Raw genomic sequence first — 26,083 nt, 5'->3', positions numbered from 1 at the left:
GGAGCCCAGCCCGACCCAGCCCGCGGCGCCCAGAGTGGCCGGAGCGGGGCGGGCAGCTCCCGCCGCCCCCAGCGCGCGCCCCGCCGGTGCCGCCGGCGCTGCCGGACCCGGGCCATGGGGCTGCGGCGTCCGCACCCGCGCTCCGCCGTTGGTGCTGGTCCCCGGCCTCGGGTGACCCCGTTTCTTCCGTCTGACTGCCTGTGGGTTTACTCTTTTTGGTTTTTTTCTCTCTTTTTTTTTTTTTTTTTTTTTTCCCGGGGAGCCCCGGTGAGGCAGTGGTGCAGGAGGTCCCCCGGGCCCCGGAGGCGGCGGGAGCAGGGCCAGGCCGGCCCGCAGGAGGTGCTGTCCGAGCACAGGGGTGCTCTGAGGCCCAAGGGAGGCGAGGGGACGCTAGAGGGACGTGAGGAGCAAGGCCCTGAGCTGACAGCTAGCTCAAAACGAGGGGAAAAAATGGCGAGAAAAGCAAGCAAGCAACCAACGTGAGAAGTTTTAACGCAAAGGTAGCTGCTCTCCTCAAAGCCAACAGGTCAGCATGGACAGAAGAGGTGAGAGGACTTAATGTATAACTTAAATGTCCAAGAAGGGGAGCAAATTTAGACCAATAATAATCTTAAAGTGAGAAAAATATTCGGAGAAATCTGTGATCCTTCCACTAAGAGGACTGTGCAGACACTACACTGGGCTTTGAGTTCTCAGAGCATAATTTCTCTGGGGTTTTCTACAGGGTAATCAGACTTAAAAGTAACTGTTCAAATCACCAGCCATATTTCTAACCTTGCCAGCAGCCGGTGCAGAAAGGCTTGAGATGCTGTTCTGCTCACCCAGAGGGGGTTCTGAAATCTCAAGTACCAAACCAGTGTCTTATGTGCTCCCTTAAGCAGGCCCCAGTAAGGTGTGCGTGTTCTTCCAAAGATGTTTCTTAAAGTAGTAACCAACACCTCTTTAAAAGACCAAGAAGTCTTTCTTCTGATTAGTCCTTGTCTTTTTGGATGCCAAGTGCCCTAATATGTACCTTGCGCAGTAATTCATCTGCGTAGGCGTGTGTGAAAATACTGAAACTTTGTGAAGAATTCCACTGACTCTTGAATCTGGAATCAATACATGACGTGGTTGGGGCATGCAGTACAACATGGGTTTTGCAGCCAGAATGCTTCTTTACATCAGGAGCAGAAAGGATGTTTTCCCCCTTGCAGTCAACACGATGTTTTGTCACAGTGAAAAGGAAATATCTCTGTCAAATGATTAAGGGAACAGGGGCTGGCAAGGACTTGTGTGTTGTCCTTTGGGATGAAGTTAAGGGAAAGTATTTCCTGCTTTGAAACTGAATATTATTTTCAAAATCCAGTGTGGACACAGACTGAATTGACCTGATGGCAATACAGCTCCTTACAGTGATGTGCAGCCAGTGTACAATAGGTGAACCTGTAAATCTCTGATGATGCTTTAGCAACCAAAATTTACTGCTTATATTCTGTCATGTGAGAGTATAGTTGTCATGAATTTGGAGAAGCAGAGGTCATCATCATTTTTAAGACATGGCACAGAGATTGGCACTTTGTGCTCAGAATCCTCTTTCAGTTTTTGAGCAACTGAGCTTAAGCTAAGGTTTGGCATAAGCAGCTGGGGGAGGGAAGCTCAGCTGCTTTTCTGTGTAAAACAAGATCATGAAAGAATGGTGGAACCGAAACTTACTTTAGAATTTGACTATGCAATACTAAGAAATGTTTTGCCACTATTTGCTTTGGTGTAGTGTGCTCCATGCAGCGAGCAAGGCTGTTTTGTGTAAGGCACTGTTCGTCTTCAGGCAGGTACTATGACAAGGCCTTGCCCTTAACAGCTTAAAGTCTACTTAGGCATGTCAAAGTCCCCTTCCTCCCCACCACCTCTCTGAAGAAAAGAGATCTGAAGTGCTTAACTGTCACAATGAGGTAAATCAGAGCCAAAAGATCCTCTAACTCCTCACCTAGCCCACGAGCGGCCCAGCCGAGCGCCCTTCCTGCTGCTGCTGCACCGGTGGCTCTAAGGAGTGGAGCACGGCATGGCTGTAATGCAGCACACTGGTACAAGTGTTTCTCAGGTGAGATGGAGGTTGGCTGCAGGTTGCTGAAGGTGTGCCAGGAAAGCTGTTCCACTCTCATGTAGTTTTTAATTGTGCGAGATCACAGGGGAAAGAAAGATCTTCCAGGTGCATGCACAGTCTGTCTGCCATATACTGAGTAGCACAGCTGACAAAGTGCCTGTCCAAAAAGTCTTCTTCGTTGAGCAGGAATATGGTAAGAATATCTATCTGGAAAGCTTCAGAGCAGAGCTTGGCAGGACTCGAACGGGTAGGTGAGCTCCCCATCTCTGAGAGCGATGGAGTGAGCCTGCCAGCTCAGACACCAAAAGCAAAGTGTGTCAGGCTACTGCTTACGGAGTTTGATACCATCTCTACGTGAATCACAATGAGAGTGGTCTGGCATGCTCCACAGGTGCCTTAAAAAGGCTTGCCCAGGAGAACTGAGCATCAGTTGTAATATTGGAAACTTGTACAGTAAGTGAAGATTTTGTGATAGGAAGAGCTGGTGTTTTAGACTGAAGGGTCCCACAAGCTGAGCTTTCTTGGGATATCTTCAATTTTACCCACTTGCATTTCCTTTTGCAACCACCCATTCCCATCCTTCTGTTTCCTTTCTTACCTTCTCTCCCTCTACTTAAAATCCCCATAATCTAGGCCTTGGAAAGAGCTCCATGCCAGCAGGATTGGATAAAATGAGGTTACTCTACACAGTAGAAGGCAATGCATAAATTTGGAGCTGGTGCAAAGCTGCTGGGCAGAGTACACGTGGAAAGAAGGTCTCTAGAAATGACTGAAGTTGAAAGCACTGCTGCCAGTTCAGATGATTCTGATCTGTGCTCTGTCACTCAGCTTAATGAGCACTTACTGCTTATTGCAAGGTGGATTAGACTTAGAGCCTGTTTGGAAGTAAAGCCTTCCTTGTGAAATGCATTTTTTTTCTCATCTTCACAAAGTACCATTTCACATGGAGAAACAAATTGTGTTCACTTTCTTCTCTGCTGATGGTGTCAGAAAAGAAAGGCAAAGTCTGGGGAGAAAGAAAATTATTGGGAGGCATTATCTCATACCCTCTTCTCCCTTGTTTCTTGGGGCAGGAAAGTAAAACACTTTTGATCTGAAGGGTCATATCGGTAAATCTCTGAAGGCTAGGATTATTAGCATTGGCTGCCCAGGGAAGTAGTGGAGTCACCGCCCCTGGAGGTGTTCAAAAAACATGTAGACGTGGCACTGTGGGACATGGTTTAGTAGGCATGGTGGTGTTGGGTTGACAGTTGGACTTTATGATCTTAGAGGTCTTTTCCAACAGCAATGATTTGATTTTATTTGATTTGATTTGATTCTATTCTATTCTATTCTGAATAAACTCAACATTTGTTAAAAATACAAGTCCTTGCCCCTATTTTGTAAACATTGGCCTAGAAAATGACAGAAAATTCAGAGGAATCGCTAGGCATTTGTGCAGCAGGATACTGGCTAGAAACAGGGCAAAGGCTAGAGGAAATCTCTTCAGAAAGCACTGGGAATATGGATGCTAGGAAAGGTCTGCCAGGAGGCAGCAAGGGAAAAAAACATGATTCTGAAGACGGTTTTGAAGGCAGGAGACTACTGTATCTGTTGGGGATACATGAGACATTTGTCTGTTAGTTTGTTTTTCAAAACCCATACTCTTAGCCCTACTAGTAGCAGTGTAATGCAGGAAGCACTTCCGTTATTTATGCTCCAAGCCTTTCCTCACCTTTTGAAACGACCAAGAGGGTGGAGGTTGTGATACCATGTATGGTATTCCCCAGTATAAATTCCCTTATGGGGCACTCCACACCCTGCTGAATTCATCACCCCTGCAGGGACAGTCCTCTGGCAAAGAAAAATCAACTCTAAAGGCTTAGAAAATCAGCAGGCACTCCCCTTCTCAGCTTTGTTTCTAATTTTTGAGGATAGAAGCAGACGCTGATTCTGTTATGAAGCTGGATTAATTGGCCGGCCAATGTGTCTGTGGAATAGCATGTTGTTTAGAATTTGGTATAGTAAGTGGGTGATTAGTGTGAAAATTAATATGGGAATGTTATTGTTATGAAGACGCTTGTCAATGAGTAATCAAAATATTTTTCCAAGTCTAATAAATAGCTCTTTTCTTGTAAGAACAGTTCAAGTAAATAGGGTCACGTATTTTACTATTAGCGTTTTGAGGTTAGAGCCTCCCTTGTGCTGATATTGTAAATGGTAGCTTTTACATGAAAGTGCTCATTACCTAAACTGACCAAATCAGCAACATCATCTTGAGAAAAGGGGAACTGAACCACCAAGAGATTCAGTGATTTGCTTAAAGTCACAGAGCGAGCTAGTCTGCAGAAGAGCTAGGAATGGAACATAATTCAGGTCTTCAGAACCCAATACTAGAAACTTAACCACAATACCATCCTTCCTGTTTTAGTGGGTTTTGTTTTCTTCTCCAGAATCTGAATTTTCATTTAAATGAAACCCCTGAAATCAGAATTGTTTGATTTTGCAAGTAAATTAGACACCACACTGTTTCTGAGTCTGCTTTCAGATGCACTGAAACCAGCAGCACAGAGAGAAGTGTGAAGCTCTGTCTCCCGCTTTAACTAGGTATTAAGGTCAGAGTTTGACGTATTTAAATGGGACGTGCCCAAAAGATGTAGTTATTGTGAACAGACATTTCCTTATACATCTCCATTTCCATACTATCCACACTATCATTTTCTAAGTTAAGAGATAACAAAGTGGGCTTGCTGAATACAGCTCATCCTCTTATCCTTGGAGTCATTTACTGCCAGGTGAAATGACTATGGAAATGACGCACTTTACACTGATATTTGTTATCATGCTAGGTACCACTGAAGACAATGTCTGTATGGCATGGTTGTCACAGCATGCACAAGTCATTATGCCAAGAACAAAATACATTTTGAGATGTCACCAGTTTGTTACCAAGCCTTGATAAGCATCATGCCTATACCTAGGCAAGGGCTAGCCAGTCGGTACAGAATTAACAATTTCTGTCTGAACTGGAGTTCGTGCTGTTCTGCAGATACTGTACCCTCCAGCTAGAATGGATGATAGAAATTAGTGGTATTGTCTTCTGAAAAGAATCGTTGTGAGCATTAGTTGTGAGAAAGTGCACATGTCTACTGACTACGATAAAAAGCTGTTAAAGCTGTTTTTTTGGGAAGTTAAGCGAATTACACTTAACTGTGTACTAAAACTGAGTAAGAGTTGAGCCTCTCCTTCCCATAAATTCCTTTGAAGAGTCCAAATAAATTGCCTGAACTATATCTTAGAGATATAAACTGTTACACTTCAAATAAGTAATAAATTAACTGTCTGAGGCTATGAGGAAAGTTTATTTCTAAGCTGGCTATTCTGGAATTGTTTATTTTAAATTTTGTTAGTTCCTTCTTCTGGGGCAGTTAATGCCGGCTTTCTTGAGCCCAGACTAAATGGACCCTGTCTGATGTTCAGTGGAAGTTATTTGTTGATATTAAGTAAGTCAAATCAAGATTAGCATTAGTGTCATGAATTGAAATGCTGAACAGTTAACCATACAAAAATGTGGTTTGGGTTTTCTACATTTCAGTAGTTTAGACATCCTTCTTGGTAATTAGTTGAGTGGAAAAAAAAAAAAAAAGGAAAGCCTCAAATTGTTGGTAAAAGTGTTGTGAAAGGGCAGCCTGCTTTCTGATGTTTTATTCCTACAACTGAGACCTTTGTGTTGCCTGGTTGTGCGTGTGTGTATGTGCATACTCCATAACTGATGGGAGAACTCTGGATCCCTAAAAATAACGTTGGTGTTAATTGCAGAGTTAGCAGGCTTCCATTCGTATAGGGGAACTGCTGCAATAAATACTGGACTGGGTATTTTAAAGCAGAACCATATGAAGGTAGTTTGGCTTCCAGATATGCTTACTGGACTACAGAGGTTTTAGTGCTGGCTGGAGGAACACAGAATTTCAGAGTCAGTTTCTAATTTTACTTCAGTCTGGCTACCACAATATCTGAGTGATCCTTTCCAAACGAAGCCAGTACAGCCCTCTGCTCCCTTTCCATTCTCCCTTGCTGCCGCAGCAGCTCTCTCCTTTGCTGCTGAAGCCACATTCTCTGTTTCTCCAGTTCCCTGTTCTCACGTCTTTTCAGATCCCAAGCCCATGAAAGGAGAGTGGTGACATGGCACAGAAAAATCAGCCACGGCACAGGAAAATCAGCCGTGGCACTGAATTGTGCTGTGGGTTTTGTGGGTTTGTACTGTTTGTACATGCAGTTAGACTCCTCAGGCAGTTATATATCCATATAATATGGCAAGGGGATGCTGACTGTAAAGAGAGCACAGGAGAGGTCATAAGCTTTGGGGAAATTTTATTTTTGAGTGGGAATCTTGAGGACACCAAGGAAAACATCAATTCATAATCCAAAAAGGCCTCCAGTGTCTCTTTATTACTATTTTAATGGTATCTTTACCCTTTGCTCTTACAGTTTCCCATTCTTACAGGCATTTTCTACCATTTTTCTTTGTTTTCAGTGCCTGTTTCGATTGCACGGTTTACGTGACTACAAATTTGCATTTTCTGTTGCAGGTGAATGATGTTGATGCTCTTTCTGGTGTTCCCATGATTCCATCTATTCAAACTACATGCAAATGCTGAGCTTCTGCTGAAGAGATTCAAAGGTTATGGGATCAGTTTCTGATGCATTTAATTCACGGGCAAAATCAACATGAGGAGATTTTTATGGCTGGGGTAAGGTGGAGCAAATGACTCAAATGTTCCCTCATCTTTGGTTTTCAGTCCACAGAAACTGATTAAGATTCATTCTTAATATGGTCAAACGGACCCAAATCTCAGTTCTATTTCCTTGAATGTAGAGAGACTCAATAGTCCAAACGAAAAGGAAAAAAGTGGTCTAGTTCTTAAAGTGAACAAAGACTGATATAGTGATAGGATACAGAGGTAGCACATAGGAAGCTGAGAAATCAGAAGGTGATGGCATAGCAGTATCTTGCAGCCTCTCATCCAGATCCAGGTAGACAATCATATTTCTATCACAACGCACTGAGACACTTTCAGATTACTTGGTTAGATTTTTAATACTTGAAGTCATCAAGCCTGGATCTGAATAAATCACTATTAATACTCAGCCTTGAGAAAACATCTTTTGTGGGCTTTCCTACTGCATGATGTGCTGACCTCCATATTCCAGCTGTCATTGTAATCTATCTTAATTGACAGGTCTTTTCTACAGTTGCAGTCTAATCTCAAAATCATAAACCACCCAAACTCTTATGATGATGGAATATATTATGGTTCTGCAGTATCTGATAACTCCTATATCCAACAAATAGAAACTAGTGAAGGTGTATCTTTTATTCTACTGTACAGATAGATCCTATATAGATTTTATTATTGTCTTATGGCCTTGGCTAGTTATATAACGTATGTCTGCAAAGATATAGGCAAGAAATAGCTAATATGAATTTGAATTTCTCAGTTTTCAAGGTATTGAGAAATTAGCCAGATTTCTGTTCCTCCTCTGTTCCTGGAGAAAGGACAGGTCCTGATAGGTGGCTCAATAGTCTACCTTAGAATAAAATTTTAATTCCTCATTTGCCAAGAAAAGGAAAGGGAAAAAAACCCCACCATAATTGCTCTTGTGAATTGAATTTTTTTCTTCAGACATTCTCCCTCTCCAGATTTATTGCAGACCTCAGCCAGTTTTACATGTGGACTCAGCAAGCTGTGTTCAGAATAGATTAGCTTCACCATATTCCAACTCCAGTAGAATTTCTAGGAATCAGGAGAATAAGCTGGCAATTTCTGACACGAGATAAGAGTCCTTTAAATGTAGAATTTTTGGCATCTGTCATTAAAGTGGTAAATTAGAAACATCATCCAAAGATATTAATGAAGCATTCTCTAATTTTAGAAAGATCCATATTAGTTAGATACAGACCTCACCACACACACTTTTGGATTAATTAAGAAGAAATATTACATTATTTAAAATTAGTGTAGCTTAGCCTTGATGTGCCCTATCAGTAAATTAGGTAATTGAGAATATGGAAGTGGGAACAGTGCCCAGCCTGGAGGATTTCCTCCTGGAGTTCTGGAGACATCTCCCTCTTGTCAGGAGGTTTGACGTCTGTGGTGACTCACTTTTCAAGGGCCGCTTTGTCCTCTGACACTGTGAGAGGTCCTATTATCAGTTATCTTAAACTGGAAAGAAATGCTATGCTGTATTTCAGCTGCAGATCTATTTCAGCTCAAATCAAATTGAGCTTGCCAAGGTGACCTTCAAAACTTACTGAACATATGAGCAGTGGCATGTGATGACCTCAAACCACAAGTCATTCTAATACAACTTTATTCACAGAAAAACCTTTTGGTAAGCTGGTTGGAGCTATTCTTACATGCAAGCAGTTTAAATTTGTGCTTCTCTTTAGTTCTTTCCTCCAACTGTCCTGTTCTGGCTGTCTCATACCATGATTTGGAGTATGGCCTGAATAACCTCTCAGTTTCTGCAGCAGTACCAAAACTATGTTCATGACTTTCTGGGTTTACTTCTAAACAGAATGATCTATACATTCCTGGTATTACAGCCCCATTCAAGATAAATTCATGCAGCCTTCAGGTGATTGCTGGTTTAGTATATATCTAAGCTGAAGTTCCCTAATTAGATTTCTTTAATCACCAGTTTAAAAGTTTAGATTAGCTGGGTGATAACTTGCCAAGAAAAAGCAGACATAATTCTTCAAATGTCAAGTGTCGGGGCTTTTTCCCTCAAGAACTTTTATGGGCCAACGGATGCAATTAAGCACCTACTACAATACTGCCAAGAAATACCAATAAACTGATGAATGTGAATTTAAATCCTGTGCTCTCTGTGATGATTTCCCTTATAAATAGGTTTACATCCTCTCTCCCTGTGTCTATAAGGAAAGGTTAAAATACTAACAGGGAGTATGGATTTTCCCGTTAGTCCCTTTCTAACGCTCATACAGTGCTGTGACTTACACCTGGCAAAGGTGGGGCACTTACAGGCAAGGTCCTCCACATCCTGAGAGGTTTGCCTAGCTTCAGAGGCCTGCCAGAGACCCAGGATTTCTGGGTACATTTAAAATCCCCCACTGTCTTCCCACGTCCATTCTTACAGTATATGCTTTGGTCAGGAGGAAATCTTTTGTGAGTTTAGATTTCTCTGCTAAAGGCTTGGCAGGAGCTTTGTCAGAGCCCTTCAGAAGATTTCCAGTTATAGTAGTATATAAACACAGTGACAGTAGTACAATGTCTGTAAACTTAGGATGTTTCTCAGGAATTTTTTTCTTTGTTGAGCAAGGTGAACATTTTGTTCTGTAGTATGTGTTGGCTCTTTAGCAGGAATGTGATGGATATGCCATGGCTGTGGAAGGATATGAACGTGACTTCATATTAGGCTTGACTTCTGCTTCCAAAATGCTGCTAGTGGCAGCTGGGCAAATATCTCCAAGTGGATGTTTTTTAGCAAAACAGAAAAGCAGACTTGCACCCAGAATGGAGGACTGGGGTCAAACCTTAGCTTTACTGCTAAAAAATAGCTTATTTTTGAAGAGATGAAAAACAGAGACATTCCAAGCTCACTTCTAGGTACATTTGTGTTACAAATTTTGAATTACCTGAAAGGATACCACCTAACTCCCTCTGTTTTCCTCCCTTCATTCTGGCTTTTTATTCCTTGAATATTTTATTCTTACTTTCTCAGAGTCCTGTTTTCCCCCACACAGTCCTTGACGGTTGGGCCGCAGACCGGGGAAGCTCAGGGCAAGGCTGTGCTCTGTGCTGGTGGGGTGATGCTGAGGGATCCCTGCAGCTTGCCCGCTTCAAGCACTGGAAAAAAAAAAAATGTCCTCACTTCTTGCTTGCTCATGGGCCATACTAAAAATAGCTCACCACTGATAAGTGCGATATATAGCAATGTGGTATCCCAGCATTAAGTTGCGTAGCATTCTACACTTTTCCTCCTCTGTTTCTGTGTGTGGATGCCCCATCCCTGGAAACATTCAAGGCCATATTGGACGGGGCTCTGAGCAACCTGATCTGGTTGGAGATGTCCCTGCTCGTCGCAGGGGGGTTGGACTGGATGGGCTTTAAAGGTCCCTTTCAACCCAAACCATTCTATGATTCTATGATTGTAAAAAATTTAGTCTGATATAAACACACACACACACACACACACACACACACACACACACACAAGAATACATTTACTCTCAGTGGCTATGTTTACCATCAAAGTTGGTAGTGTTTCCTGAAATTGGTTTCTGATCCCCCTGAAAGACTGTGGGTTTTTCTTTCTTTTTTTTTTTTTTTTAAGGTTAATTTCAGGGAAACTGAACAACATACACGAAACTCTAAAATATCAACTGTGCAGATAAACTGCGGTATCAAGGGTGTAATGCATGTGATCTGCCTCCAGTTCCCTGAATTCCAGTAAATTCCCAGTTTCCACTGGGGGGTGGTAGGCAGATCTGAGTCTGGTTATTTTGTGTTCATTTTGTGCCAGCATGTGGCTGTGGTGGTGGTAGAAGGGTAGGAGGGGTGTGATTTGAGGGGGAGAGGGAAACACTAGACTTGAGACTGAGGAGGTAAACCCATTGGTTTTTACGGTGTTGCGCTCATTGAGTTGTTTCAGATCACATCTGAATCCTCTTCATGTGACATACCCACTGCATAAAATACCAAGAATGGTACAGCCTGCAAATCTTTGGCCAATAGATCATCTCTTGTGATTCATTCAGCATCCTTTCTCTGCTCTGCGTATGATGATCTCTCAAATGTGTACTTGCAAGGCAAAGCTGAATCTGGTTTTAAAAAATGAGCCACAAACAGAGTTTTGTGCAGCATAAGAAAACTGATCCGGAGTGTCCAAAGCTGCCAGCGTAGACTGCCGAAGCAATTGCTGCTGGATGGAGCTGGAAGTTTTTACTGGCTGTTTAGAAACAGCTTTAAGAGACTTCCCTCTCTTAACTCTCTTCACTCATACCTTAACTTTGAGACACTCAGAGTGTCACTGGCAACTTCCCAGAAGTGGCTGATTCTAATTTGCAGAAACTTTTCCGTATACTGGTATATTCAGAGAGAAGTGAGTCCAACTAAAGTATTTTCTTGTCTTTATGTCTCTTCCCTTATCTTATCCCAGCTCCCATTTTCAGGGCTGGGGAAATAGGGCGGCGTGCTTGCACAGGAAGGAGCAGGTTTGGGAGGGACTGTGTCGTGGTGGTGTTCTCCACTGGGTTTTCTGTGCCAAGGCGCACTCCACAACAAGTCCTCATCACAGGGGACTCAGCAGCCATTCCCCTCCGAAAATGGGATCTTGATGCAGTCATGAGACTGTGCAGAGACCCCATCACTGTTCCAGAGAATCATTACCCCATTTCCTCTTCTCTTCTCCTAAGTGGCAGTTTGCACTTCACTACGGCACATACCGCAGCCTTCCTCCTGTCTTGCACGCTGGCACGCACACTGCACCGGTGTTATGTCATTTACAAAGACAAGAACTGAAATATTGGGCAATATCAGATTTACATTTGCACATGCAACCTGGAATCTGCCCACTCACACATCAGTGCTGGTGAAATGCGTGATCTGAACTCTTTCACAAAACTAGGACAGAATTCGCAGGCAAAGGCAAGGAAGGCCCTCTTGGAATGTTAAGGGCTGGAATGTGCAAACAATTACATTTTTTAACATAGTTTTCTATAGATAATTTTCTGTTTTACAAAGAAGAAAGGTATAATAAGAAACTTTGGTAGCATTCCAGAATTCTTTTTGATACAAACTTTTTGTTGTTTTAATTATGGTAATTGCCAGAAAGATAACGTGCTGTATGTGGGAGAGCGGGACTCTGTCTCCGGGTGCTGGATGTAGAGATCACTGAATTGAGGCAGTATAGGCTGGCAGAGCTGTGGTTCCCCTCACCTCTTCTGGATCTTTGAGCTCCTGCTTTACTTAAGACTAATGATGAGACACCGGAATTGTCCAGATTTTGAAGATAAGTGCTTTTGTGCTACCTGTGCTATAAGTGTTGCCTTAAGAGTAGCTGCCTGTGACAGCACGCTGGTTTCTAAACAGACAGAGTTTGGCAAGGCAAAGCATGCATGCACGTCTGGTATGACTCAAACAAATCAGAGTGGATGGAGAAAAGGTACTTTTGTACTGGAGGTAGAAGGGGCAGTATTTCTTCCATCTGAAGTGAATATATAGAAACCTCATGAAAAACCAACCCTAAACATATGTGGCCTTTTGGAAAGTGTCTCTGTGCAAATGCATCCACAACACCTAGAGTGATAAAAATCATCTACTGAGCTGAGTCGAATGGCATAGTTGAAGTGGAGCTGTAAATAAAGTGGTAGGCGGTTTCCTGCTAAAACTCCCCTGCATGTCCAAGAACCCAGTGTGACTCAGCCCTTGCAGTCACTGGGAACTCAGTGCAGACAGCCTTTTCTGGTTGGGTATTTTTACTTCTCTTTTTGCACCGTATCAAGAGGGGTTCCATTCATCCCTGGAAGAACTGAATTGACAATATGACCCATTAATTTTTGTTGTCTTAAGGTAATGATCTTACAGTAGACCAACAAGACTGTTTGGACTTCTTATTAAGCTGACCAAGGACCCATGCCCACAAAACGGTCTGTCTGCTTGGATCTCTGTTAGACCTTGACGTGAAAGTTCTTGGGACTTATATTAACATACTGTAATCGAGCTCTTACCTACATCTCTTGATGGCCTGAATTTTTTTTTGTTTTGTTGCTTTCATTTCATGTGCAAGAAGACTCAGGAATGACTTTTTATTTTAAAGAGTATGTGTATAAGTATGCTGAATGGCAGAGAGACAATTATGTGTTTGCTTATAATACATTTTCTAATGTACCTACTGTTCTTTCAAAGAATTAGCATCCTTAGAAAGATGAACTGACCTGGAAGAAGCTATGCCCTTGTGAAAATAACAGCAGTAGTAAAGTCTAGTAGCTTTTAGGTCAGCAGCATCTAGAGTCTCACGTGCCCGAGCATATTTTATGTTTGAAGCTGTCAGATGTCATCTTACTCCTCTGGGCTCATAGTTTTGGTACATCCTTTGTCATTAGGATCATACTTTCCCTGGTCCATTTTGAACCTGCACAGGTAGTTGCCTCTCCACGTGAAAAGTTCTATATCCACATGGATACAGAACTTGGCATTGGCAGTTAATAAAGCAGATTTGGGAGATTTGCACTTTCCCATGAGCTGAGCTAGAATGGGCTGTTCTGTTCTTTTTCCCTCTTTCTCCCATGCAATATTTATTCTGTTGCTTCTTTTATTCCTCTTTTATTTCGAGCCTGTCTCCTCTTCTCTGGTTCACAGTCTTTTTCCTTTTCCTTTTTTTTTTTTTATATTTATTGTACTCCCTCTGTGCTAGTCCCAGCTAACTCCTTATTGGCTTCTTCCGCAACACTGCTGGAAGTTTGTCCCCATCTGACCTTTCTCTGTGTGAACAAATCCCAGTGTCCCAGGTTTAAAATTTACACCACTCTGCTTTTTTTTTTTTTTTATTTCCAGCCTGATGTTTTCTAATTGCTTCCTGTAATTTTTGTTTAATACCTCTTTTAGTTTCAAGATGCTCTCTGTCTTTTGCTTTCTTTCTCTCTCTGATATTAAGTAAACTTCATACAAGTTTTTTTTTTCTGAGAATTAAGTCTACCTTCTCCTCCAGAGTTTTCAGTTTAGCATCTGAAGGTTATCTGTGGTTCCTTGTTTGTGAACTTCCTTTCTGGGAAATTCAGCCTCCTTGTATTTTGACTCAGGTCATTAACATCAAAGTAGATTCTTTTTTTTCTTGCAAATTTCCATAGCTGTCCACTTTTCTTCTCTTTTCTCTTCCTCAGTCCTTTCAGTACCACACACAGCAGTGCTGTGTGCTGCATTGCTTTGTGAAAGCTGACACCCAGTTGCTTTCCCTCAGGCAAGTTCTCTTCTGCTCTTAGAGCTGTGAATGCTGGAGGATTTGGTGCGTTTTGAAATCCTCCCATCTGAAAAGCAGGCATCAGGCTTTTCACAAAGTGCACCTGAGGAGGGGCCACCCAAGGAGCTGGTGCCAGGAAGGAGCTCAGGTTATTGCAGAGGCCAAAGGGCAGCGAGGGGTGCAGAAAGGGAAGGTCCAGGAAGGATGTGCAGCCCAGGGTTGTTGAGTCGGGGAGGGGATGCTCTGGTGTAGAAGGCTGGATGATTCTATTGTGTGAGAAGAAAAGCAGCTCTATAGAGAAGGGAGAGGTTTTGAAATGGGTTTGGAGAAGTGGAGTAAAGGATGTGGGGGCCACCAGGTCCAAAGACTGGGGGAACTGAGAGCAATCAGTGGAAGTGTTACAGACGTGGTATGGATGAGGGGACTCAAAGGCAGGAGGAGCCAGGGATCACCATCTAGCAGAGCTGATGCCATTAGCTGGGATCCTGGTTTGAGGACTGAGGACACACAGTGACCTGCAACATCCCCCTTCCTCCCAATGGACTGCTGTAGCCCTCCCAGCCCAACTTTTATCAGAAATATGGTGATATATAGTATGTCAGTATGTCAGTACATCCACTTCCAAATAGAAGGTTTAAGAGACAATTCGATATCCACACTTAATGATAATTTTATTTAATCAGGTGACCAGTATTCTCATCTTCCTCCCCCGCCACGTACTCTTTTTTTGAAGTATATTAGTACTTAAGGAAAATTATTGGGCTATGTGGGTGGTGACTCTTGTACCCCACAAACACAGAGTGGCTGCTGAGATCCTGCCTTCTGAGAAGAGCTCACTGGAATGACTGGCGAGGCCCGTGAGTAGGCAGAGCCCAGGCTGCTGCAGAGTGCTGCACCCATCAGCATCCCTGCAAGGTGACTGCTGCGGCGCGTGGAACAGGACAGCCCAGCCCGTGCTCACATCGGCGAGGGAAAGTGTTGCGCCCTTATTGGTCATGGTGAGTTATTTGCACCTTCTGCTACATCTGGCATGATTTTCATTTTAAGTTACTCTACTGTATCATTATTTTCAATATTTCCTTCACCAGAAAGAAGCTGGAGCCACAGAGGTGAAAATGATTACAGTTACCAGAATGTGCCATTAAAATTGGCAGCTAGTTCTCACTAGAAATAAAACTATTGGATTTTGAACAGCACTGAACAGCGCCATTCAGGTACTCACACATGGAGTAAAACTCTGTTAATCAGAAGTAATAAAGTGAATATAATTCCCAGGCACTCAAATGCACCTGCCTACACTTCTCTTTTATGTGAGTGGAAATTGAGCAAGGAAACAGTATTTGTGGAACAAATCCAATTAACCATGAAAAAGAGGAATTTACCAGAAGACTAACCAGTCTGTTTTAATTTAACAATAATTTTGTGTGCAACAGTGTGCAAGTTAACACTAAGCATTAGCTTTAAATGTGCTTCTGTACACCACCACCTTGGATTACATCCATGGTTTTGGGTCTCACCCATATTGTGAGGTTCCCAATGGCTCTTGTGGCCATCCAGATTTATGTCTATTGTTTATATCTACAAAGTGGCCTCAAATAATTGGCTAAATGTGCAGTAAACTCCTGGACCGCTTGGGTGACATATCCTGGCTTCAAATGCACAGCTTTGCGGTGGCTTGGAAAACTTTCCACCAGGAATTTACCTCAATGTTCTCCCTGTTGGTTTTTTTTTTGTACATGTATGGAAGTAGTTTACAGAGACAGGTTTACTAGGAACTTGGACTCATCTTTTCAAAGGAATTAGGAGCAAAAACTTCTTTACTTGCATACTGTGCCTGTCAGATGTAACTGCAGTGGGCTTTTGCTGAAATAGAAAAGCCACACTGAGAAGTAAGGGAAACAAAGATAGCCAGAACAACACTCTGTTTGAATTGTGTCTGTTTTTATTTGAATCTCTTGTTTGTGGGAAGTTCTGTTTTTATCTGTAATACTATGGAAGTTCCTATAAAGGCCAGTTTAATTTTAGTATTACTCAATTTCCAAAGAAATAATTTGGTTTCGTCTTGAGAAAATTTATTGCCAAGCCCCCTCTGCTGGATGGAAAAATCATGTTTTCATCCATGCGTGCTGAAGACATCTAGTAAAAGCATTCCACCTTATTACTGTCAAGTAATTACAGGCTGAGAGTTCACAAGATCATTACTGTCTTTCTATTATTATCTATCATCTGTCATGAGTTGAGCTTTAGAGAAAAGTCAGGATGATCACTGCAAATGCGTTCAAATCTCTCTATTTGAATGAGTATTCAGTCAGTCTGTTGAAAATTCATCCTGTCATCTGGTTATTTTATCATCCAAGTTATTTTCAGTAGTGTCTGCCCTCTTCACCCCCCGCTATACCTCGTCTGTATTATTTGCATCTTTTGTCAGTGATCTCACTGCACACAGTTAGTGTGTACTTGCACAATATGTATTTCCTGTATCCGTAACTTGCATACAGGAAATAATAACCTGTGTCCAAGGAGAACGCATGCTTTCCCGGAGCAGTTCAAACTGCAAAGACCTGCTTTGCTTTTCTCTGAAGTGTGACAAGGGAAGTTCTCTAGGTGGAAGATGATACAAGGTGCTGTTTAAACCATGCTTATCATTTGTGTATGGCAGAGTCCTTTGCAGGGACCAGCACAAATCGGGACATAGGCCCAGCAAGGAAAGACAATCCATTAGCTTGAGCACTAAATTAGGACATGGATTTAAGCCCTGCTCTGAAACAGACTGCCTGCTGACCTTGCACTAATGAGTTAGGCTAAAAGACAAAAAATAAGTAGGCCACAACATTGAGCATTGTTCAACAAAATTTTGAAGTTTCTGAGATAAAGTGTTGGACCCGTTTATGGTCCTCGGTGGTGCACATTGAGTTTCTTTGAAAGGAGATCCAAAGCAGCCAGTGTGCCATGCAAGCAGCCCGTAAGGAACTGTTGCTGACAGAGGTGTGTCTGAAGCTTTTCCCCCTCTTGAGCTTGTTCAGAAATTGGTCTTTAAAGAATGGCAGTCTTTTAAAAATGGAGCAAGCCAAGGGAGCATTGCTGGGGCAGGTGATCAGTACTTCAGTATGTGGAAAAGTGAGATTTGTGTCCCTGCTAGACAAGAGGGCAGTCAAACTTCATCTCCTCCCTTTTCTGGAAGGTGTCCTAACTACTAAGTAGAGGTCTTTTCTCATTGAAAGGAAAGGAAAAGTATTTGTTAGCCAAGAGAGACTTGGAGCTTAACAGCTAGAGCACTCACCTCACTGGATTCTGGTGCCTGCTCTGAGTGCTGTTACATATTGTACATTAAGCAGTTACTAGAAAAGCTGCCTAAGTGGTGTTTGAAGCTGAGCCAGAATTCAGTGGCTCACCTCTCAAATCAATGCCCCAATCTGCAGGTGTAATGGCAAAGTCCCGTTCTTCCTGGAGATCAATGGCTCTTGAATACCTTTCTGTGAACTAAAGCATGAACTCTTGGGAAGACCAGAGAACGTTTCCTTCCATAGGCTTGTGGTGAGGTCATAATTTCAAAAGGAGCTTGACAAACATGTCCTTGAGTCCCTCTATGCCAGGAAGGGATTTGAGCCTGAATTTCCCACACTTAAGCCTGAAACGCCCACATTCCCATAAATGGTCTCACTGGAAAACTGTTGGATAAAATTGATGAGATTGAAAAGATGATGTTACCCCTTTAAAGAAAATGTCTTTAGTGAAGTCTCTGAAGGGATAAGAACTATTTCAAAGCTCTCTTATTTCATTCAGTTTGAAAAAAGTGTGACAATTGTCCTGTAAAAATCATACTGTAGCAAAACTGAGGGAAGGAAAAACATACTGAATTGGTGTTTTATGTTAAAAAAAATACTTTTTTCTGTAATTGTATTATAGAGGAAAATGTGAACTAATTTAAGTTTGCTAGAATATACTAGCAGTCTCAGTTTTTGTGTACGTAACATCTCCTGTCTGCTGAAATGCAGCTGCATTGCCTCCCAGGTTGAAGTCATCTGTGGCTTTATAATTGCAGCACAATAAAGATTTCCCTTTCCTTCTGAATGAGAAGGTCTGTGCACACTGAAGGAAGACAAGAGGAAGAAAAAAAGAAAAAGCAGCAGGAAGTATTTCAGTCCCAAGCAGTGAGTAATCAGAGACAGCTCCACAACCAGGGGAGCACTCCTCCAGAGGCATTTGGCCAAGCTTAGATAAAACTCTGAGTTTTCTAGCTCTGCAATCTAGACGTCTCATCCCACCTTCACAGAAATCTTGTGCTTCTACGATCAGAGCTAACCTGCTTCCACAGAGGCCAAACTGTGGCCAACCAAGCTGTAGCACTTGGTAAAAGCTGGGAACACAAGGCAGAAGCTCCCTCCTGCCTGAGTGGGACAGAGGACCAGGGCTGACCCAGGATACAACTTGCCACTTTCCAGAGGCCTTTTCATGCAGAGCCTGTTCATTTCTTACCTTCTGAAATGCACGGTCTGCCCATTTATACAGGGCTGCAACACGAAGATGCAACTTTAGAGCTATTAAGCTGAGGTCCTGTATATTCAGACATTTACAGATAATACAGAAGTGTAAATGAAAACCAGTGAAATGAAGGCCATGGTGGAAACTTGTTCTTCAGTATGTGCCTGCACAAGGAATGGCTACCAGGAAAGATAAAAGCATTGCTCCTAAAGCCTCTGGCTGTAACTTTACTGATGAAACAACAAAGCAGCAGTACACCCTTTCCTACTCATGTACCAGGAATTTAACAGGGCTTAATGCAAGATTACAGACCATAAACTGTAGTTGCAAAACATGCAAACTGCTTTGAACTCAAGAACAGAAACTTAAACTTTCCCCGCAGTTTAGGGGTAAGAACTTCATGGGACTGCTTTTATGACTTCACAAGTACTCTTTACAAATGTTATCACTTTGCAACACTCCACAGCTGTGTGACAGAGATTGCAGAAGTACTCGTGGAGGGAAATCTACTGTTTTACAGCTGGGAAATGCAGCCTTTAGAAGGAAATGCATCTATCTATTTTACGGACCAGAGGATGAATGAAAAAGATTCTGTAACCAATTTCAGTTCTGTTTCTTTGGCTGGAATTTCTGTTTCCCCAGCCAATCGTGTGTCCGGCCATACTCCAGGGTAGTACAATTACATTTATAAGAAACAGAAGGGAAAGCAGCCACAAGCAAAAGGGATGTTCACTGAATACTGCCAGCTTTTAGTAAAATGTGTCACTATTTAAATGAACACTCCTGTGGCTGTGAACTTTAGGGATTTTCTTAATAAGAACTGTTCCTTCCAGCCTTAATTTTTCAAGTCGCTTACAACCATTACCCAGGCTGATACCAAAGAAAGCTTAAAGTACGTAACATGTCTCACAAGGCACTGTGCACCCTTCAGAACAGGGCCCAAGTCAAAAGAACCAGTATATTGATGCTGAGTGGTGCTGGTTTTATAGGTAGCATATACTGTAATTTAACTGGGCCAGCCAAAGTATTTTATGAACTCTATCCACGTTATATATGCGGAATCTAACTTACATGCTGAATGCCTATGTTTACTAGGCAGGGCAGAGCAGTGGAACTGGGGAGTGATTTGGGCCAGCCCAGTTGCATTTGAAAGGTGTCTGCCCTAAGCTCTTCCTTCATCAATATAGTTAACTATTGTTAAGCAATCTGGAGGGAGGAAAAAAAAAGAGACCTGGAGAATATTTTTGCTGTCGCGCAGATTTTTACCCAAGTATTTGATTTGTTAGACAGTAGTGTAAAACAGATCATATCAAATGACAGCATGAACGCAATACTGACTGTTCTTCAGCTTCCTTAGCTCAACTGGTGAGTGCTGGAGGCTCTTGTGGTCTGGAGCAGACTGAAACACCACTGAGTTCCCAGCAGAGAAAGAGCGAGAGGTACTAGAATGCAAATAAATCAGTGGTCTCTGTCAAACAGGTTCAACTATTGAATTCTCCCTCTGCCTTAAAATCTATGAAAAAAAAATGAAAATACCTAACCCACATCTGTTAGGATTGTTTGTTAGTAATCACAGTATTATCTTTTAAGAGTCTAGATAACGTATAGTCAGAGTAGTGGGATCTGTAGATGCGAAAAAGAAACTCCTTTGTGCCTTTCACTTTCACCCTGCACAGTTTCTCGTAAATGAAGCTGTAACCGGCAACTGAGCCTGAGTACTCTGACAAGCTTTGCCTTGCAAATCTGATGTTGTGTGCCATCCTTTTCCGTTCTAAGATGTCCATTGCCTGAAATTCATATCAGCTCAAATTGTAGCAGAGCTACAGATCTTCAAATGCTCCTGTACAAAATTGAATTTATTTGAATATATGTGCATGCCAAAACTCTAAAGATGCAAGCAAAATCAAGCAGACATTGTCATGCCTACTTTGCACAGCCACTTTATGCTATGTGACATTTGCATGAATCTTAGACACCATCTACACCGAACCCATGTCTCCTAGTTGGCTCTTAAAGTATTGACAGTTTCTGTTTTGAATAACACACACTGTTGGCTTTTGCAATAGAGTACACTACTGCAAGTCTGGTTTTGTGGGCTTCTCAGGTTTTGAAAATAAAGCGTACTGGTTTTGCATTTGTCATTTATTGCTGCTTTTCATGACAAGCTGAAAGCTTGCTAAGTTTTTGGCTTCAATATTTTTGAATCCCTGAAGAGTCACTTTCCGGTTGTACTTGAATTTCAAGTCCAGGTTTTGTTTGGTTTGGAGGGCAGCCTTATACAGAGCTACATTTAGAACACGTAGAAACAACCATTGTGTTGCACAACTAGGTATGTTTTAGCCACCTATAGTCAAATATATATTTTTAATATAATTCATTAATGATTATTTAAATTTATTCAGCAAAATAAATCTCTGTATAGTTGTCTCACTGCAGTCTTCATCACAACCATTAGTTCAGTAGAAAAGTCAGGTTACCTGTACATAAGAAGTGATTTTAATATTTTCCCATGAAGTGGCTCCTTTTTACAATTTCTTTGTATGTTCTTCTGGTTCATTTTGGTTCCCTGTTTCATTCATAACACAAGGTCTAGAGTCTCACTGGAATGAGCTGATGAAAATCTTTTAGGGCCAGCAGATATATTTACATTAACAGAAACTGAATATCATGAGGTACTTATGGACCAGTTGTCAGTGATGGCTGTTCAAGGCTTCAAATGCCAGCAATAAAAGTCTTGATTTTCATTCCATGAAATTCGTATTTGACCCTGCATATTCTGGGCTTAGTGGAAGGAGATGGGTCTTAATTAGAGAGTCTCAATATGGGGTTTAATGTAAGGTGCTGTACAAACTACAAACTAAAGTGATTAAAATCACTTAAATCAAGAGGTGGAGGCACTTTGTGACATTTTAATGTCAAATTGTATTTTAAAATGTGACATTTCCATGTGAGTCGTGGAGGTCTTTCTAAGCTGAACTGACGTCTCCCAGTTTGCTCATGTAATCTTGTGTCTTCTGATTTTTTACTAGATTAAAGAAGCCTAAGAATGTGATAACATATTTCAGCAATTATACATTGAATGTCCTGATTTAGGAAGAATTCAGTGATTTTACTTACCATTTTATATATTTTCTGAGACCTATTAAGAGATAAATAGGCCTTGTATAGCCCATACTTTCATCCAGAATTATCACTATTGTACGTGATTCATTCATTCATTCATGCCAGCAGCTGGGGGAGCGAGCTGCTATTTGTAGGTGGGAGGGCAGTAAATACATTCTAAGTCGGGCTTGTAACTGCTTCCATTTTTGAACCTTGCTTTACAAAATGTATGCCATAATGTAAGAAACTGAAAAATCAAGATTATTTAGGCCCTGGTCCATCTAAGTACCAAAAACCATGTAAGTGCTATTATTGAGCAGCTTTAAACAAAAGTTTCACTGCTGTTGATTTCCTCTTTATATTATTTTTGCTTTTTCAGTCATTCAGCTGTTTGTTCTGAATTGAGGCTCTGCTTCCCTGCTGCAGAGAAGGCCAGCTGTTCCTTCAGCTATGATTTTAGCTTTTGCTTTCTGATGTACCAATACCAGTGCCTTCCCGCTCCGCCCTCAGCAGCATTCTTCCCATTCAAGGCCATTTCCACTCTTCATGTCAGCATTACCAGCACCAGGTGAGTCAGGAAACCAGCAGCTCACAACTGGTTTCTAAAGAGGATGCCAGTGCTGCTACGGCCCTGTGTCTAGGCCAGGATCCTTTTCTTCTTGCATCCCCAGGCAATCACATGGGCAAAGCTTTAGACACAGCTTCAGAGAAAATAAATGCAGCCATTTTACGTGGAGATTTTCTGATCTCAGAGCAAAATTTGGTTAGTTAAGGACAGTCACCACATTTGTGTCTTAGGTGATACGCCATGGGAATACAAGTAAAAAGCATTAGCTAAAGCATAGGGAATAGTGAGGAGTATTCACTTTTAATACAAATTTTCAGTGACTAGAAAACAGCTGACTGGTCCGTTTGGCTGTGTGACCTGCAGCTGTGTCGTGGTTTAACCCCAAACAGCAAGTGAATACCAAGCAGCTGCTTGCTCACTGTACCCCTCCCCAGCGGGATACGGGAGAGAATTGGGAAGAAAGAAAAACTCGTGGGTTGAGATAACGACAGTTTACTGTCAAAAGATGATAATAATAACAAAATATAGAAATACTAAAATACACAAAACAAACAATTTCTCACCACCCAATGACCTAATGACCGAAAATGCCCATCCTGAGCAGCAATCACGGAAATTAAAACCGAAAAATTATCTCGAGCAGCAAGCAAAGGAATGAGCGAGAGAGGTGCCCCCTGACCAACCTCCACTTATATTCTGAGCATGATGTCTATGGCATGAAATACTCTCTTTGGCCAGTTTGGGTCAACTGTACCCCTCACAGCTTCCTGCACCTGCACATCAGCGAAACCTGGGAAGCTGGAAAGTGTCCTTGGTCTCTTTAGCAACAACTCATAACATCACTGCATTGTCAGCATTCTTCCCATACCAAATCCCATACTAAATCCAAAACAAAGCAGCTACTGAGAAGAAAATTAGCTCCATCCCAGCCAAAACCAAGACAAGCTGCCATCAAAGCAGCTATCACATGTCTGTCTCCTGAAGACTGCAAAATGCTCCCTCACACAGCCACAGAGATGTGGCCTTTCTCCTCTCTGGCTCCTTATGAGCCCTTGGAGGCTCACCTCACACTTTCCTTTTTAAGTAGCTTGGTGTTAAACTTCCAAAAGTTTTTTTCCTGAATGAATGCAGGTGTGTGCTGCGTGTGAGATCGGTATAAAATTCCTTAGTCATTCAATTAAAACTCTGAACTCCTTTTAATCCTATTCTAACATTGTATTAATTTCAAATTACCTTGACCAGTGGTGGTGTAGCTGTGGTGTTTTCAGTTTAAACAAGATAAGGCTCGTAGGAAGAGATGGTCTCTGGTTGTGCCTGAGAAAGATCTTGCCTGCTTGAAAATTTGACTGTCAGTAAAGCCTCTCCCTACTAAGCAACAGAAATTTATTTCATGAATCTTTGAATAGGCCTTGAATATTGCAGAATGCATGCTCTAGAATGGCTGTAACTTCTCAGCCTTACTGGCCTCTATGTCTGTTTCTAATATTTGACATCTCAGATTTTAAGTTATTGAAAATAAAATTCCAGTCTTCTGGTTATTTTTCTTTAGGAAAATTATTCTGCTCTCACTCCACTGGATGAAGTGGATGCTGATGATGCTAATCAGAGTATATTTATGCAAAGCCAGGAGATGTCAAGGGAGGACACCGTGGTCTGTATTCCCCTACAGTGGTTATAGGGGCTCTCCAGTCTTGTTAAGCTTCTCCTAAACATCCAATTCTTTTATGAAGTGAAATGAAGTCAGAAAGGCTGAACGACTGAAGTCTCCTAGCTGCTGGCTTCACTTCAGTTAGGATGAAGATCTAACGCTTTGGATGCCATTCATAATTCCTGTTTAAATTGTTCTTTTTTTTCTTGGTGCAGGAGTTTGAATAAGCTCATCTGGAAGCCAGCTTTACAGACTATTTCCAGAGCGGCAAGCAATACTGGTGAAGTAACGATTATGATTAATTCTCTTTTTTTTTTCTTTCATCATGTCATAGTTCTATTCCGTAGAATGCTGACTTATGTCAGTTACATACCAGCATATTTATAGCATGGAAAGGAATAAACAACAGGTGACACACACTTCTGCAGAATGCGACTGGCACTCTCTAAGCACTTCCTCTAAGTATTCTTTGTAAATGAAATGAGTCAGCTAAGCTGGAGAGCATCGCACCGTTTTCATAGCCTGTAGGCTGCCATTAGCAGGGATGTGTGGTGAATGACAGGAACTGGTTAAGTTTGCGTGATGGTGAGAGCAATGAAACAATTTCTCATGTTAAGGCTGGCCGTACAAGCTAAGGTTTCCACCCTCTCTGAGGAGGTGCCTGAGCCAGATGCTGTTTTTCCTCTGCCACATACTGGCTGCAGCTGTCAGCTCCTGGCAGCTGCAGGAAGACTCTTGCCATAATCCCCTACTGATTCCATGAAACATATGCAATGTGTATGCACACATAATGCAATCTGTAGCATCTGTATTAGGTGCTCAAGAAAAAAAGAGCACAAAAGAGTGCCTTGCTAATGCTTTACTTCATAGCATTTGCCACAAAAGTTAGTTCATCTTATCTTAGACCGACTCCCATGCAGTTCTGGCAGGACAACACTACGGGAGAGGGCACACTCTTCTTGTTGTTCGTAGCAGTATTACGATATCTGTCACTCACGTTTACCTGCCTTGTCCAAGTCACTTATAAAATGTCACTTATTCAGAGTTATCTGCTAACTAAAACTTTGGTAGGTTGCACCTGGAGTTCTCCTGTTTCAGCAGATGACTTGCCCGGCTCCAGGTCTTTTGAAATTCCTGATTGAACATAATTTACCATCCGTATGCCAGATTGATCCGTCCCAAACCAGAAATTATAAGCAGCTGAAGTTCAGGTTAGGTATGCAGGTATGACTGACTTCCAAGCCATTAATTCTAAGCCATTGACTCATTAATTTCAAATCATTAATTAAATTCAGTGATAGCCTAAAAAAAAACCCCAAAACCCTGAAGGATCAGGGTGGTTTTCCAGGCTTCATCCAGCATGTCAGCATGTCCACACTGCATCTTTTACACAGTATGAAACAAATAGCAGGAAACACCTGAATTTTATATTCTTGTGATGGTTTTATATACTGTCTGCAGTATAAGAAAATAAACCCAAACTAGGGTGAATCTCTTAAAGGTGAAACTTGAACAGTTCTTGTCTGTGCTAAAAGTTGTCCTTCAGTGAAGTTTCATATGAATACCGGGGAAAGGAATACAGTTTGTCTCAGATCCCTCTTCTCACTTATGGAGTAATGCATTTTTACAAAGTATTGTTTTCTTATCTTGCTTCTGTCTGCAGTTCCTGTATGCTGCTTCCTTTTACTGAAGGAGGATACAAAAGACAACCGTATCACTTTGCAGTTTACTCTGTGGTTGTGGGCAGCCAGTGTGTGCAAGGGATGCTAAGGCAGAGCAGCACCTGGCAGCAGGTTGCAGAACAGAGCAGGTGGAGAGCTGCCGTGGGCCTGTCCCCATCACACTCAAGTCCCCTAAGCTTCTGGGCTGCTGCAGACAAGTTTTTCTATAGCATCAGCCATTCAGACGTTACCATTATGATCCATGTATTTGTATCAGCTCCCTGCTTCATGACTTTTCCTCCATTGACCTGTGGAGCTTCCAGGTAGCCCTGTTTCTAAAGCAAGTATTTAGAAAAGACGAACAATAAAATAAAAAAAAAATCTTGATTGCTTGGATTCCAAATATTAAAAAAAAAATAATTAAAAGAAAACAAAACTTTTTTTTGAAGTCTAGTTAGTGACTTCTCAGTCCTAGGAAAGTGAAACTGATAGATAAAACTGAAGAAACTTTTCTGTACACATTTACCAACGGACTGGGAAAGAGATCTTTTTTAAAACTCTTTTGGGTCGGATGAAAGACT

General features: G+C 41.8%; 1 long non-coding RNA gene across 3 annotated transcripts; it reads left to right on the top strand.

Annotated features, from left to right (window-relative positions):
• Positions 1 to 58: 58 nt before the first annotated feature.
• Positions 59 to 26,083, top strand: LOC147598852 (uncharacterized). 3 transcript variants are annotated; one of them, XR_015260219.1, is made up of 6 exons: positions 59 to 200; positions 6,649 to 6,740; positions 14,841 to 15,039; positions 15,130 to 15,255; positions 22,005 to 22,193; positions 23,743 to 26,083. It is a non-coding gene; the product is annotated as an uncharacterized LOC147598852 (long non-coding RNA). The 3 variants fall into 3 exon arrangements; XR_015260221.1 differs by lacking the exon at positions 59 to 200 and adding an exon at positions 225 to 545; XR_015260220.1 differs by lacking the exon at positions 15,130 to 15,255.

The sequence above is a fragment of the Chlamydotis macqueenii genome, chromosome 15, assembly GCF_036417535.1.
Source record: "Chlamydotis macqueenii isolate bChlMac1 chromosome 15, bChlMac1.mat, whole genome shotgun sequence".
In the NCBI taxonomy this organism is placed as follows: Eukaryota; Metazoa; Chordata; class Aves; order Otidiformes; family Otididae; genus Chlamydotis; species Chlamydotis macqueenii.
The sequence above is the reverse complement of the archived record's forward strand: the minus strand, read 5'-3'. Positions and strand labels throughout refer to the sequence as shown.